Source organism: Lissotriton helveticus, chromosome 8, assembly GCF_964261635.1.
Source record: "Lissotriton helveticus chromosome 8, aLisHel1.1, whole genome shotgun sequence".
In the NCBI taxonomy this organism is placed as follows: domain Eukaryota; kingdom Metazoa; phylum Chordata; class Amphibia; order Caudata; family Salamandridae; genus Lissotriton; species Lissotriton helveticus.
Window position 1 is genome coordinate 79,129,872 of NC_136069.1, and position 16,518 is coordinate 79,146,389.

At 44.7% G+C, this 16,518-nt stretch overlaps 1 protein-coding gene across 3 annotated transcripts in view; it reads right to left on the bottom strand.

Annotated features, from left to right (window-relative positions):
- The window catches only part of GRAMD1C (GRAM domain containing 1C), a 1,372,139-nt gene that overhangs the window by 895,719 nt on the left and 459,902 nt on the right, over positions 1-16,518 (bottom strand). The gene's annotated exons all lie outside the window — the stretch shown is intronic.

Sequence of the window (16,518 nt, forward strand, 5' to 3'; positions counted from 1 at the left end):
TTTTAAAAGCAGACTCTCCCCAGAGATCAGATCCAGATTGTTTATAATTGCGGCTGGATGTGTGCGTGGAATGTATTGAGGTGTGTGCTGTTGTATGTGTGAGATTTTGGAGGGTTAATATACCCGTACCACAAGAATTATGGAGAAATATTTATTTTGGTTCTTTCTCCAGATTGATTTTGAATAACGATGTTCCACAATATTGTGTGTGTGAGATTTTGGAGGGTTAATATACCCGTACCACAAGAATTATGGCAAAATATTTATTTTGGTTCTTTTTCCAGATTGATTTTGAATAACGATGTTCCACAATATAATGGACACAATGCCACAGTGTGACTCACGCAATAAGCGGACTATGAGAACTATGTGTAAAGATTTTTTATGTGAAATTACAATGTGTATTTTCTTTCCCTCTTCTCTTTACAGAGACCACAAAAGGTCACCCATTTTTCATGCTTTACAGAGGGCCCACTCAAGCCCAGAAGCAAAACCAAGTAGCCGATTTTTGCTACTAGGTTTTAGGACTTTAGGCATACTACATTTTACTAGAATTGGGACCAATAAAGGTCCTGAGGAGTAAGCAAGAGGGGACTGCTTACAAAACATGTCATGTCGACCAAGTAGGTAACGTAATTCGCCCTACTTTAAAAAAAACCTTTTAATGTTCTCAGCCAGAGAAGTCAATACATTAATGTTTATCTACCAGCCAGGGAATTTTTTATTTTTACTATTTTTCACTTATATAGGTCCCTACACTTTATCCTAATCACTTTTCACTGTCCACACATCACACATAGCCTATCGTAAAAAAACTAATTTGCTCCCGCGTAGCTCGTAGGTCGCAGCAGGCCCCGTAGAGGGACGGGAAGACCCCATGATGAAGCATGACACTAAGGGATTCTTAGTGTGTGAGGGGTATTTTAAAAATACATAGTGCTCCCCCTTTGCCATTTGCAAAGAGAGCAGTTCTCACCACCTGTAGATATAGTACCATCAACAAAAATTGAAAAATTGAAAAACTAATAAATTACTCACCCCTTTCATATTGATATAATCTCATTGGTTATGTATACAATTTAGGAAGGTGATTCTATCACCACTGCCTCTACACTTCCTCGATTGTTTTTCGGTATATTAAAGCTACCCATACAGACCGTGGGGAAACTCTTCATGACACGCAAACTTCCCTGAAGCATCAACATATACAATGGCGGCTAAAATCTGATTGTAGTAGTTATTGTGTAACCTGTCTCTGCAGAGACAGGTTACCCAAACGCATTCTATTCTGAAGTGTTCTTTGTTCTGGGGTGTTGATCTTGGTTGAGCAAGTTAACTCTAGAATCCTACGGGTCAGTAGTTGTTGGGGTCCCTATGGATAGGACGTTTCCTTACTTATGATATAATTTTTTTAAATAAAGTATGTTATCCACACTGGTGAAGATCTGGCAGAAAAAGGACCTTAACTTCTACTTCAAGCCACTCAATACGGAAGCGTCCTAACACGTCGGTGGATTTCACCAAATACTAAGGTACTGTTTGCGCAAAACCACATGACCCTGAGCTCGTCTTCGATTAGCATTAGCACCCAACGCCCCACTGCTTTGTAAACGCATCGCTTAATTGACATTTGCTCAAAAGAAAGGAAAAGTGTTTCCATTACCTGCTCGCGCCTCCCGCATTGCCTCGCACTTACAAAAACCGGTCCGCGTTCGTCTTGCTACTGTGCTAAAGTTACAAAGCTGAAAGCAAACCTGACACACAAGTCCACGTGCTTCTTACTCGGTTCCTCTGGCAACAGGAATCAACGGAAGCAAGTGTGATACCATGTTACTGTCCAGTTTCTACGCGACGCAGGGAAAGATTTCACCGCGCACTGGCTGAAAGCAACAGTGACGTACGCAAGCCCATGAGCTTCCTACTCGGTTCCTCTGGAAAACGGAATCAACAGAAGCACGTGCAGCGACACGTTACTGTCCAGTTTCTATGCGTTTCAGAGAAAGGATTTCACCACGCACTGACACGCCCTGTCCTAAAGCACAAGCCCTGCCCATTGTGTCAGCTGGAGCTTTTTCCTCAGTGATAGGCACACTTGTCCTCTCTACCTGAAAAGAGCTGCTTGGTTCAAATATGTGGCTCCTAAGTCAAACGGATATTCTTTCAACAGTGACTGGCACACTATTAAAGTCAAAGTGGATGCACTTCCTTCTGTGATAGGCACACCCTGATTAATACTCATGCAAGTCTTGAATGTACTCTTCTAGTGTGATAGGCACCCCTTGGTTAATTGGTAAGAGCCCTGTTGACAATGTCAAAGTGAATGGCCATGCTAGAAATATGCTCTTTGATTCTGGGGCTAAAATTTCTTTAGTTCCAAGGAATTTCTTTGACACGACCTTGAAAGGGAAAGTAAAGGTTTTTAAACCTGACATCAAGCCTCTTGCCTACGGTGGGCAACCTATAAACTATTTGGTTATTTCATGGGTGATATCGAATACAAGGGAAGACTGACTGCAGGAAAGATTTATGTCTCATCTAGAGGATACAGTATTGTCAGCTGGATTCATCAGGCTGATCTAGGAGTGATATTGGTTCCAGGTGGTGATCCCTGCATTGTTTTCAAGGACATTCCCTCTTCTACCGTTTAAGGGGATGTCATTGTTACTGAACCTTTGAAGATTGATCAGGTGGGTGAATTACGTAGCGAATTTGAACAAGTCTATAATAAAAAAGTTAGGCTGTCTCTCAGGTATATGCACAAGATCACCCTTAGGAGCTGATGCCACTCCTGTAACGTGCAAGGTGCGCCGTGTACCTTTAGCATTTAGGGAGTCCATGCGCATTGAACTTGAAGAAGGAGGGCATCATTGTTGAGACAGAAGCAAGTGATTGGTTGGCTCCAGTAGTTCTTGCACGCAAGGCTTCTGGTGACGTGAGGTTATGTGTGGATCTTCGGGCACTCAATCAAGCTGTCATTGCCGACAGATATACCCTTCCCAACATCATTGAGATGCTAACGTATGGAGGGGGCCGAAGTTTTCTCCACATTAGATCTAAAAGCTGCTTATCATCAGATCAGAATTGATGAGGATTCCATGGACTTAACAGCTTTCAGAAAGCCTTTCGGGACATATAAATTCACCAGCATTTCCTTTGGCTTGAATTCTGCGGCCTCCGTTTTTCAGCAGGCAATGGAAGAGGTCTTGCATGTGTTGCCTGGAGTAAAGATATACCAAGACAACGTTTTAGTCCATGGATCCTCTCAAAAGGTTCATGATGATAGGCTTAGAGCAGTCTTATAGAGATTTAAGTCACGGGGCTTGACCTTACCTGAGCAAGTGCACATTTAATCTTTCGGAAATTGATTACCTGAGGCACAAGTTGACAAAGGGAGAAGTTAGAACCAAAGACCACATTCTAAAAACCATTGAGGATTTTCCAGTGCCACAATCCAGGGATGATCTGGTCACCTTTCTAGGTATGGCGGAATATTATAAGTTTGTTCCCCAGTTTACCGGCCGCACCTTTGCATTAAGGTCTCTGCTAACGAAAGGTGCTAAATTTATCTGGTCCTCTCGTTGTCAAGCTGAATTTGTTGATGTCAAGAAAGCCTTGAATTGCGTACCCTCTCTCCAAAGTTTTGACACTGCTGTCTGCTCTATCTTGATTACAGATGCCAGCTTTAAGGGTTTGGGTGTGGTTCTCAAACAAGTAAAAGGTGATAAGGAAGTAACTATCATGTTCCTCTCTAGGGCTCTTGTGGGCCCAGAAGTACAATACTCAGTAATTCAGAAAGAAGCTCTATGTATTTTGTGGGTCATCAGGAAGTTTAAAAAGTTTGTTTGGGGGAGCTCATTTGTGGTTCGTTCTGATTTCAACCCTTTAAAAGACTTATTTTGTAAGAAAAGCTTAGATGCTGTGTCATCCGGATTTGTAGGACTTTACAATAAATTATATACCTGGTGCAGAAAATAAAGTCGCAGACTGTCTCTCCTAGTGTGATGTATTTCCTATGGGAACTGTATCAATATTCCTGTTTCTGGCCCTTGTCCGGTTAATAAATCAATAGTGGCCATACAACGGCACAGAAACCCGTTTTCTGATTAGGTCATAGCGCATGCTACCACGTTAGGCAGGCACTATTCCCCCAGCCCCCATAGAAAGCATACCGAGTTCTCAAAACAAATCAAACCTCCAGCAACCTGGGAAATCCCCCGCAGCTATTGTTTTGATTTAACCACGAACTCCAGTAAAGAATGTACGAACGACCAGTTCTTACGACATCCTTATTGACGTATTTATGTCCATCCTTACGTCAATCTCGGCACCTTTCAGGTATAAATATTACCGACATTACCCTAAGCAAACACACGGTGGCCACGAGATTGGAGCAGCGATACTTGCCGAGGAGCCCAGCTGATGCAGAAAAAGCCCACGGACGCTGCCCCTCCCTTTTGACGCGCTGAGAGAGAGACGCTGCCTTTTCTCTTGCCGAGAAATCCAGCCCTGGCGTTTCCAGCCGCCCTTGCGGGCAACTGGGATATCGAGTCCTGAGATTGAGATACCAGCCCTCCAGCTTTCTAAATCCCAGGTACTGAACTGAATAACCCCTCACAGAGAATTCTTGAATCAGATCCTTGGCAAAGCAAACTTAACTTAAACTGCTACTTATCTACTCCCGCCCACGTATTAGGCTTAGGTCAGGTACACTGGGGTAGGCGTAGCTAGAAGCACCAGTTGAGTACGATTAGTCAATGTATATATGTATATAACTTTTATCCATTTTAAGTATCATATGGCTAAGAAACCATATCAATGCTTTTACAGTATTATTTTATAATCCTGTTTTTACTGTATGCACTTTACTTAACTATAAGTATTGCAATAATAGCAATTCATTTCTCTTGTATGAGAAAGGAGACTGATCAATAAATAACACCTTTTTATTGACCACGCCCGTCTCTTCCTTTTCTCTACAATCTGGTGAAACTAAGAATGCACGTACTGACTGAGTACAATAAGTTGTCTTTTGTTTTCACACGTCTCTAGAGATATACTCTTGATTAGGGGAGAGCAAAGTTGTCATGTTCTATGGTTGTCAGAAACTAAATCCCTTCTTGTCTATCCAGGGAGGTTAAACTCCTCCTTGCCTATTCAAGAAAGTTTCTAGTGAACTCTGAGCTAGCTGGCACACACATAACTTTAAGTCTAATATCGTCGGTAGAAGACCTAGTTAACCACAGTCCTACGTCTATACTATTGAAGATATTATTCCAATGCGCAGAGCCTATTGGGATAATAGGAACTACACTGCACTAGTTCCCTCACGCTCTAATGAGGAGTCTGACAACACAGAAAGTCTATGAGAAGATGATGAATACAAAGGGTGTGAAATCATAGAAGAAGTAATAAGTCAGGAAGAATGGAATGGAAGAGTGATGCTGTAATCTGTGAAGTCTGTAGGTTGGTGACTGAGGGATGGGGTGTTATAAAGAACTTGAGTGAGGAAGTTTGCAAGTTCTGGAACGTGTGGGATGAATTGCCTGTTGGTGATGATTTGCTCTGAAGGGGTACTAGACTTGTTCCTCCATCACTAGTTAGGATGAAAGTTGTCCAACTAGCTCATCAGGGTCACCAAGGCTTTTCAAAAATCAAAGAGGGGATTCGCTTACATTTCTGGTGGCCGGGTATTAATCTTCTTTTGGAGCGTGTGGTGATGAATTGCATGGAGTGTAATGCGTGCAACAAGATATACAAGACTAGGGTTCAATCAATGGTTGTACATGACGCTCCGACTCGCTGTTGGTAAGAGGTAGCTTTGGATCTCTTTGGGCCTGCTACAAGCAAATCTGGTTAATCCTATGTTCTTGTCCTAATTGACATGTATTCAAGATGGCAAATCAATGTCACACAAGAGTATCGAGAAAAAAGATGTGATTACGTTTTTAAGTGATATCTTTTGCAGGGAGGGACTCCCTGACTGCCTCTTAATAGACAATGGTGTTCAGTTAGTCTCAAAAGATATGGAATACTTCTTAGTAAGGAGAGGTATCAAGCACAAACGTTGTACTCTATCATCCCGAAACCAACGGCATGGTTGAGAGGTTCAACCGGATGCTAAAGGAGTCTATCCAACTAGCTACGGCCCAGGGCAGGGACTGGAGGTCCGATATTGTGGAGAGAGTGATGGTTTACCGCCTCATGCCTCACTCCACCACAAGTAAAATACCTTTTGAACAACACTTATATGTTCCAATCTTGGATGAGGGGTAAGAATACAAATGTTGTGGAATCTGATATTGTACCCTGGCAAGTAAGCCAAAAGTTGAAGTCCTTCAAAAGGAAAGAGAACTTTGATGCAAGGCATGCTGTTTCTCACAAGCATGTATGTGTGGGTGACAGAGTGAGTGTATGTTACCCACAGAAATCTGCTATTTCTTAATACTCTCCACCTTTTAAAGTGACAACGTTGTTTCAAAATGCTGTTAAGCCTAATGATGGACGAATATGGAATCTGAGAAGGATTGCTCATGTGCGTTCTAGTAATTAAACAAAGCCAGATGCTCCTGAGGCTTTTCTCAATGATACTTCACCTGTACGCAGGAGCTCCCACAATAGTAAAGGTCCTGGAAAATTACATAACTGTTTTGCACTGATTTTCTTTGTTTCTTAAGTTTCTCTTTTCTGTAGGGGGAAGCTGTGTAGTAGTTATTGTGTAGCCTGTCTCTGCAGAGACAAGTTACCCAAACGCATTTTATTCTGAAGTTCTGGAGCTATGCTTAGCTTTTAAATTGTGTTTTTAAACTAACTCTGCTTCTTTGCACATTGTTTGCTGCTCCTACCTGCTAGAGGCTCGCTCGCTCCTCCCTGCATCTTCCTGCCAGCGCCCCGGTCCACCACGGGTTTTCCCGATTGCTGTGGAGAGCGCCGGCATGCATTTAGAGTCTCTGCCCCCATTGGTTCACGGAGGGTCACGCGCTGCTCTGCATTTGGGAGCCACCCTATTTAGGCTTCATGTTTTCCTTCGCGCTCAGCGGACGCGCGCCGAAGTCGCGCCAAAGTGAAGCCCGTCTGCGCCGTCCGCGCTGTGTCCAGGGGCCAGGGATAATGGCTCCTCCTCTCTTCTTCCTCAAAAAGCATATACTACTCCATACAAGCGCACTTGGCTTTAAAACCTCCTAGAAAGACCTGTCACCACACTCTCCGCCCTGAGGCATTTCTAGGCTCTTTCAGTTGTAGATGTAAAGATAACCGCCCCAGGAAAGTGAATACTTTAAAGGTAAAACCGCCTGCTAGCGTGTTTTCATCACCCCCCTCCCGGGTTACTGAAGAGGGCCTCCTTATCAATGTAAGATCTCTTATCAAAAATAATATTGCCTTCAGGGACTTTATCTCCTCAACGAAACCCTCCTGGGTGTTCATCATTGAAACCTGGGCTTCGGACTCGTCAGGTCCCGACCTTGTAGATGCAATTCCTAATGGTTATGCTTTGACAAGGTTGGACAGAATTGGGCGAAGAGGAGGAGGGTTATGAATACTACACAAAACCTCCTCCATCTGTCGTACCGAATGTCTCTCAGATCCATTTCAGGCCTTGTATTTTTCCATCAACTCCACTCCCTCCGTCTCATTCTCTGGCATCTTGTTTTATAGGCCGCCTGGTCCTTGATCCGATTTTAGTCAGAACGTGACTAAGTTGCTAGAACCCTTCATTGACAGGCCCAACATCACCCTTCTAGGTTACTTTAATTTCCACCTGGAAAATATGAGCCATGGTGACACCCTTTCATTGGTGGAAACTATGGACTCATGTGGCCTAACACAGCTGGTGACCAGCCCCACCCATCAGGCGGGCCACACGCTGGATGGAGTTTTTTCCAATGATGCTAGACTGAAGGCAGGTTCTCCAATTCCACTTGCCTGGTCTGATCATATGGCCGTTCCTCTGGAGCTCAAATACTATCATACTGCCCCCTTCCCTGTGGCCCCTAAGAAATGGGAACTTAGAAGGAATCTTAAGGCGATCAATAATGAAACACTCTCCCCCTTCATGAAGAAACTTGGGTCCACCAAAATGTTGGATGCCAATTCTGCTGCCCTTGAATTTTCACATACCATCTCTGGGGCTTTGGACACCCTGGCCCCCGTTAAGCAACACTATTCTGCCAGAAAGAGTCCCTCTGCCCCCTGGTTCTCAGACAGTCTAAGGCTGTTGAGGCAGGGCTGCCGAAAACAGGAGTGGCGGTGGCGGGTGCGGCTTGACCCCGCAGAGAGGGAACAACACAAACTTCTCCTAAAAGAATACAAGCTTGCTATTATTGAGAGAAAGAGGATTCATTTTGCCAATCTGACTGCCTCCCTTAACTCCCCTAGAGATTCCCTTTCCACCACTCGGGCTGTTGAACCCGTAGTGGAAACTCAGGAGTTATGTGATGGAATCTCGACCTTTCTCCATTCAAAAATCGCAGACATCTATGACACCCTTGAATCCCTCAATCTTGAGATGGGATCCCTTTTTCCCCCTGCCACTCCCCCGGTGGGGTGCCAGGTGGATGAACCCGTCCCTAGCCTTCTCAATTTCCCTCTTCGTACCCTGGAACGGATCAATCAGCTCCTTGATACCATCAAGTTCCCCTCTTGATCCTTGTCTGCTCAGGGTTCTGAAGGCCTGTAGGGAAGTGGCTATTCCTCCCTTGCTGGAGGTGATGAACTCTGCTATTACGGAGGGAATCTTCCCTCTTTCTTGGAAAATGGCGGTCGTTAAACCTCTTTTGAAAAAGGCCACTCTTGACCCTGAGGTATTGAAGAATTTTCGGCCAATCTCCCTTCTACCTGCATCTGCAAAAATCCTTGAATCACATCTCAACCACCACCTCAGCTCTTTTCTGGATGACTCCACCCTCCTAGATGCGTCACAACACGGCTTTAGAAAATCACATAGCACCGAATCTGCCCTTACCGTGGTTATCAATAACATTTGCTCGGAGGTCGACAAGGGCTATACTACTCTTTTGGTCCTGCTTGACCTCAACGCGGCTTTCGACACCTTGTCTCCCTCTATCTTGGTCACTCGTCTCAGGGAGATAGGAGTCGGAGGTCCAGCCTTAAGCCTCTTGGCCTCCTTTCTCAACCAAAGAGAACAAAGGGTGAAACTGGGCGAGTTCCTCTCTTCACCTAAACCTGTGCAATGTGGGGTTCCCCAGGGCTCCTCATTAAGCCCTATACCCTTTAACATCTATGTGGCCCCACTTGTCAGGGTAGTAAGATCTTTTGGGCTTGAGGTGTTGTCGTTATCCGACGACACCCAAATTATGGTCTCTCTTACCCAATCTGTGAAGGACTCTGCCCTGAAGTTCAGGAACTGTATGGAGGCGGTATCACAATGGATGATCCAGAATTTCCTGAAGTTAAACGGGGAGAAGACGGAGGTCTTGATCTTTGGGGGAAATCAGGACATCTGGTCAAAGGATTGGTGGCCAGCTTCCCTTGGGGTCTGCCCTCTTCCCTGTCAATTCGCGAGAAATCTTGGGGTTCTTACTGATACCTCGCTTTCATTTAACCGTCAGGTCAGTAGGACTGTCTCCACCTGCTGTGGTATCATCCGGATACTTCGAAAGATCGCTCACTATCTCTCCCCTGATGCTCGGAAGCAAGCCGCCGTGGCAGTTGTCTCTTCAAGACTGGACTACTGCAATGCACTGTATGTGGGTATTAACAAGAGTCTTATCCACCGCTTGCAGATAGTCCAAAATGCGGCGGCCAAGATGGTTCTTAATCTTCCCAGATTGTCCTCAGCATCTTTGGCAAGAAGAAACCTGCACTGGCTGCCCATCCAGTCCAGGATCTCTTTTAAGATCCTATGCCTTACACATGGGGCTTTGTACGGTACTGGCCCAGAGGATATCAGGTCCCTTCTCCACTCCTACTCCCCCACGAGAGCACTCCGCTCATCTAATAAAAATCATCTCCTGATTCCCAGATTTACAAAAGCAAGATGGGGAGGTAGACCTTTTTCTACCTTAGCTCCTAGGCTATGGAACTCGCTTCCCCCTGAACTTGCAGGGCAACCCTCCCTTGCGCTTTTCCGCAAGGCTCTGAAGATCTGTTTTTTTACTGAGGCATACCCGTAATTGTGCACTGCGGGAATTACAATCCATATGACCTGTTTTGGCGCCTTGATGCCCTTGGGCTAAGTTGCGCGATATAAGTCTCCCTTCATTCATTCATCTTGGTTGAGCATGTTAACGCTAGAATCCTAAGGGTCAGTTGTTGTTTGCGGGCCCTATGGATAGGACGTTTCCTTACTTATGGGGTAAACCTTTTAATAAAGTATAAGTTATCCAACTCATCCAGATGCATCGTATTCCTTCACACTGATATTCTCATAACTAGGGTCCCTTTTCCCATTCAAGCCAGCAAACCGTCTGTTGCTTGTGATGGGTTATGTAATGTGGGAAGGGTGACAGCAGGGTAGAGAGAGTGAACCCAGTGGTCTGGTGAAGGTAATCATGTAAATTCATCTGAAGAGGATGGGCATATTGTGGAACTATTGCTGATTAGATACATTTATTATGCCCACTATACACATCAAGGGTCTCTGTGGAACAAGTAACAGAGGAGTAATGGGCAAAGCTAAAATGAACATTGAGCTCTGGTTATACCAGTAACCAATACTTCCCCAACTTGGAGCCAGTAGGAATAGTACTGGGCAGGAGGTAAGGCTCTTGAAAGACTAATCACCCGGGCACGGTTGAGCCTATCCCTCAAATGTTCCATGTCAGTAATTTTAGTGCATGCTTATCTGAGGGCATATTCAGGAGCCTAAGTGCTTCAGTCCACCATCTTCTCCCACCCTCCCCAGAAATAATGAGCCAGGACCCGACTTGCCTAAAAAAAGCTAACAATATGAAACAAGAAATACTCCAAAGGCATGAACTCTCCAGTCCCCAGAGCAGTCTGGCAACGCCCAGCTGCCCAAACTGCAAGCAACCCATCCAAATTGTCGGGAGGCCACATCCACGTCTAGGTGAGGCTGTCTGGAGGGGGCAGGCGACATTGTGTACAGAACCATCTGGTATGTGGTGTTCCTATAGATAGTGCAACCTGCGCCAGCCTTTGGGACATCTGGCACCTGTCTGCTAAATCCCGGCCACAGCAGGCAACTCTATTATATCTCAGCGCTTGACACCCAGTGAAAGAATCCCAGTTCATTTATAGGTCTTCGGACATTCTGGGGGTAACAACCAGCAATGTGATGCTGTCCACTCGTGAGCTGTCTGAGTTAGAGTCCCTAGTCCCTTTAAGTGATCTGGAACCAGGTTCTGACATAGACTCTGTTGGTCTCATGATAGCAGCTACACATTGCAAAGCTGCAGCTGTCTCCGTCTCGGTCTGGGAGGGGCTGGGTCTTTTGGGCGATTTACGCTTTGATCGGGCCGCACTCCCTTTCCTGGCCTTGTGGCGTCGCGAGGGTCTTCAGTACCTGGTTTCTCAGGCTTGTGACCAGCTTTGTAGGATTCTGCCATTCCCAGGCAGCATCTGGGATTTCACAGAAATGTGTCTTGCCATCCAGCACTATGCGGAGCCTGGCAGGAAACGTCAGGGAGTATTGCAAAGTCTCATCCCTAAGGGCCTTCTTGATCTCCAGATAGGAGGCCCGCTGTTTCTGCACTTCAGCCGTGTAATCCGGGAAGATGGAGACATTGTTATTGCCCACTATGAACGGGCCATCTGTACGCGCCTTCTGCAGGAGGACATTCCTTTCTTTGCAGTGGAGGAGTCTGGCTACCTCTGGGCGTGGAGTGCGGCCGGGGCCAGCAGGAATCCTGTGCGCCCTCTTGAGCACATAGAACAGGGAGAGACACTCCGGGGCCACCACTGTGCGAAGCCAAGGTTCTAGGAAGGTGATCATGTCACCGCCTTCTGTTCCTTCCGACAGCCCGATGATCCGTATGTTATTTCTTCTAATGTGCCCTTCTGCATCCCCGGTTCTGCGTTCTAATGTGTTGACCCTTTCGATGAGCTCAGAGACCTGGTGAGCCAATCTTGTTTGTGTGAGGTGGAGTTACAAAATCAAGGCCTCCACTTTTTTTACTCATTCTGCTAATTTATGATGTTCAGCTCTAAGCAGGCCCAGCCCCACCGACACTGTGCTGATATCTTGATGGAAAGTAGCTTTAGTGTCGGCAATGGTCTCTAAGATTATAGTCAACTGTTGTAGCACCGAGTCCGTCCCTTCCGGTGAGGTCGCTGGGGCCTGTTGAGCATCTGCGGTCTCTTCTCCTCGATCCAAAGGAGCACAGACTGTCTTCGTTCTGGTTATCCCCATGGTTCCCCCTCCTTTCTCTGGGGCACGAGGTGTCTGGGCTTCAGGCAGAATTGTCTGGGGCGGTACAGACTCCAATTGAGCGTGGAAGGTGGGTGTATGCCCCACTATCGTGTCCTATAGTCGCTGTGAGGAGACCCTTATAGTCTAGTACATGTAGCAGAAATGGCATGTGGGAAGATGCTGCATACTATCCCTAACAGGGAGCACGCAACTGGTGATATATCGCAAGCATTGGGCCCCATCCGGGTCCTCTCATAGTGTGCACCAGGTACAGGGTCTTTCTACCCGTACCAGGCCGCTGCAACGCAAAGGGGCCAGTGTTACCCCAGAGTCCTTGAAGAATGCCTAATGCCGGGTTATGTTCGCACCTGTGGCACTACGTCCCCGTCACTCCCATTGGGGTGGCAGCGCTAGGGTCTGTGGATTAACAAGCGATCTCTATCCCCGTCAGGACCCCGCCATTGCTCCAAGTGTCAGTGCTTTCCACCGTGTACCAGATCCAGGGTCCCCCGAAGCACAGCACTCAGCACCCAGCTGCTGCAGGGCAGCGCGGTCCATTCACCCAGGCAGGGCAGGGCCAGTCATCCGCTCCCTCGTTCACATGACATGACAGCTAGAACATGATGTTGACTTGCTTGTTGGTACAAAGATGCCTTGATGGCCCATTATCTAGGTATGGATAGATAAAAATATAAATTTTCCTGAGGTTAACTGCCACATCCGCCATGCATTTGGAGAAAGTCTTTGGTGCAGATTTGAGATCAAATGAATGGACCTTGTATTGGTAATAGTCACTTCAATTCTTTTGAAAGGGGTTCCCTGAATATATTGAAAGGGGTTCACAGATATATTAAATATTAGAGTGGCCCAGGCACAGTATGGCAACAACCATAGAAAGAAGGAAATCCCTCTCCAAAACAAGCTCTATATGTAGAGTCAACATTTTAATTTGGCCACAAAAAACATTTCAACCATTTTTTATTTAAATTTGCATGCATAGCAATAAAGATATTGATTGATCTTTATTTCGACTGGTTCAGCCATAAAAGATACATGATAACATACAACCTATCATACAACACATATATACATATACAAATTTAAAATACGTCTTTTAAAAATAAAGATATACAATACTGGTACCTTTTTTTGGTACAAGATAAAAACACATGTGTACACAAGAAATGAATTTAGTCACCATTTACATTTGTTGACAAGGGACACAGTCATACACCGTTTTGTTTTGAAAAAGTATGTGCTTAGTTAAACTACTCATAATGATTGACCAAACTTCTTTATAGAAATATAAACTGAGATAAGAAATCTACTGATACTGAATACAACAGTTTGTAGTGTATTTGTCTTTGCAATCCTATAGGCCTGAAAGCATGTTCTTATTCCTAGGGCATTACACAGGGGTTTAACCCATTTTTTTCTTGCTTTATCATATGCAGAACAGAAAAAGAGGATGTGTCTCTCGTCTTCCATATACGAACCTGGACACATTGTACACTTCCCTTGTATAGGGTCGACCCCATCCCCGTTTCTCTTAGACCATCGTTCGACATTACTGCTCGTCATAAGGTTCCCATACCTAAACTTCAAGAATAGCGATTTTGCGAGCGGGGCCTCGATCTCATCCAAAAAAATCTCGAAAAAAGGCTCTTCCTTGAAGTATAGGAAATTTTGAGTGAGGGAGCCAATACTGTTTCCATTTGCAAGACGAGTAGAGATGAAGGACCAAAATGTTTGTTTCACCATAGATTTAGCATTAAACGGTAACCCCTCCGGGCGTTCCCAAAACTCTGATAAGCCCAGGATTAAAAACCATTTTTCGATATGCTTAAGCCATACAATGGAATGCAAAGAATCAAGACCCAATATCTCTTGAAGTCCTTCCCTATAGTCAATTAGTTCGGGGGTAGACCATAGACGTACCCAAAAAATTAGTGGTCTTAGTGTTACATAATCATCAGTTCTTCTAAAGTTCAAATCCATTTGGAGTGGTATCAAGGGAGTACTTGTGGGGACCCTTACGATTGATCTCATGAATCTGTTATCTGGTCTATAGAAACTATCCTTAGACCAAGGCCCCCATATCTCAGCCCCATAAAGGGCAGCAGACTGAGTCTTGAATTTGAATAGCTCAAGTGCAGGTGTAATGCTTTTGCTTGAGCAGTTGTTAAGTTTACTGATAATTGGTCTAACATTGTGGGCATAGGACATCTTACTTTTCTCGATTTGATTTTTCCAAGTTAGATTCGAATCTAACACGACTCCCAGATAAGAGAAATTATCCACTGTTTCCAGGACTTGGCCATCCAAACATAACGTCCCCCTGTCAGGCTTGGATGGGTTTAGAGCCATACATTTGGTTTTATTAACGTTTATCTCTAGCCCCTTCTTCACACAGTATGTGCTAAAAGAATTCAGGAGGGCTTGAAGACCCTTCTTTGTTTGCGATATCAGGATGGTGTCGTCCGCGAAAAGTAACGCAGGCACCATCTCCCCATTAAGTTTAGGTGAATCGCTAGCACAACTGCTCAAATAGTCAGGGATATCATTAACAAAGAGCGAAAATAAAGTGGGAGCCAGAACGCAGCCTTGGCGTACTCCACGCTCTATGGGGATATCGCGTGTCAATTCTCCGTTCGGTCCCCACCTAATATTAGCATGATTCCCATCGTGTAAGTGTATTATTTGGGCCAAGAGACCTCCCGGAAAACCAGCTTTACTAAGTGACCTCCAGAGCAGATTACGAGGAACAAGGTCGAATGCCGCCCTCAGGTCCACGAAGGCGACATACAACCGACCCTTCCTAATGTGCACGTACTTCCAATATATACAACAGAATCTGAAGACCTGGTCTATGGTACTAATCTTACCCCTAAAACCGGCTTGAAGTTTGGTAAGTATAGATTTTTCCTCAAGCCAATCATTTATCCGAAACAGAAGATGTTTTGAATAAAGTTTTTGCAGGATGTCCATCAGACTAATTGGTCTCTAGTTCGAAGGAACAAACCTGCTGCCCTTTTTAAAAATTAGAACAACCTCCGCAGCACGCCAACTGTCTGGAAATTGACATTTACTGGACAGGGCATTGAATAGGTGGTTTATATAAGGAGCCAAAACTTCGATCTCGTGTTTATACAAGTCACCTGGTATTTTATCGGGACCGGGGGCCTTGCTACTTTTTAAATCAGTGATTGCTCTTTCTGTCTATTCAAGAGTGAAATTCATACCCTCAATTGGTGGGGAAGACCAGGGAATGACATCAGACTCATTATCATATTGTTTGTAGAGAGAAGTGAAGTGATTTACCCATGTCAACTCATCTAAAAAAACATCTTTCACAACTCTACCTGCGTGTGACCCGTTGGCCACTAACCTCCAAAACCCAACATTGTCTTTCATTTTGGCTGCAGACAGCATCTCTGCCCAAATCGACTCCTCCCATCTTCTCTTTGAGCTATTTTGGATAGACTTGTAAAATTCCCTAGCTGCTCTAACATCCTCCTTCGATTTGTTTTTTATAGCCGCCAATAGTTCCCTCTTGGCTGCTCTACATGATTTATCATACCATAATTTTCCATGACACCCCATCCTCACACATTGTTGTTTTTTCTTTGGCATTTTTGTCAAACATATTTTTAATTTTTCAAACAGTATATGGTGGAGTTCAATAAATCTTTCATAACAATTGGGCGAGAGAAAATAGTCATCTAGGGACCCAAAAATTGTGTCAAAGGCTGAATAAACTTTTGCCAGTGCATTTCCATTTTCGAGTACATGACACCATTTCAGCACTCGCCTGTTTTTACTGACATGATGCTCATCACATGAATACACATTACATGAGTTCTGATTAGAGACTTCAGTTAGTGCTCGAGATGGGGGATCACTGAACAAGGTACCATCAACCGACAATTCCAAAGGATAATGATCACTTTCACCCCTAGTAATCACCACAAAGTCCAACATAATATGCCAAATACGCAGAGAAACAAATATAAAATCCAAGTTACTTGTGGTATCTGACCTTGCAAAAGTGGGGCGTTTTGAAAGATCCGAGGGGAAACGGCCATTACATGCCCTGAGATTATGGTCAACCGTTAATCCTATCAGTTGTATGGCCAATACTGAACAGTTAACAAAATTCGTACTCTCAAGTTGAGGGATGTTATTTACAT